Consider the following 333-nt stretch of genomic DNA (forward strand, 5'->3'; position numbering starts at 1 on the left):
CTCCCCACGGAGGGGGCAGCAGCTGATGGCTTCCAGCCGAGCCCGGGGACTGGTGCCATTTGTCGCTGTGGTCAGCTGGTTTGTTCGTTCCGGCTCCATCCGGAGCTGAGCTGTGCGTGGTGCTTATTGCTGGGGAGGGCCCAGTTGGGAGCAGCAGCCAGGTCCCAACAAATGGTGCTTTTCACTTGGAGGAGATAATGAGAATGAGGCTCGCTGTGGCGAGGTGTCAGATCTAACAGCCGGTCACAGCAGGGGCTGGCCGAAATGTGAAGATCCTGATCTCTGCACACCCTAACGAATATGTAGCTGATAGCTCTCAGCTCCTTTCAGCCA

General features: G+C 58.0%; 1 protein-coding gene across 1 annotated transcript in view; it reads left to right on the forward strand.

Moving 5' to 3' along the window:
* NEK8 (NIMA-related kinase 8) overlaps positions 1-333 on the forward strand; it is a gene marked incomplete at its 5' end in the record, with an annotated part of 10,048 nt that overhangs the window by 5,816 nt on the left and 3,899 nt on the right. The gene's annotated exons all lie outside the window — the stretch shown is intronic.

Source organism: Pterocles gutturalis, unplaced genomic scaffold, assembly GCF_000699245.1.
Source record: "Pterocles gutturalis isolate BGI_N339 unplaced genomic scaffold, ASM69924v1 scaffold31222, whole genome shotgun sequence".
In the NCBI taxonomy this organism is placed as follows: Eukaryota; Metazoa; Chordata; class Aves; order Pterocliformes; family Pteroclidae; genus Pterocles; species Pterocles gutturalis.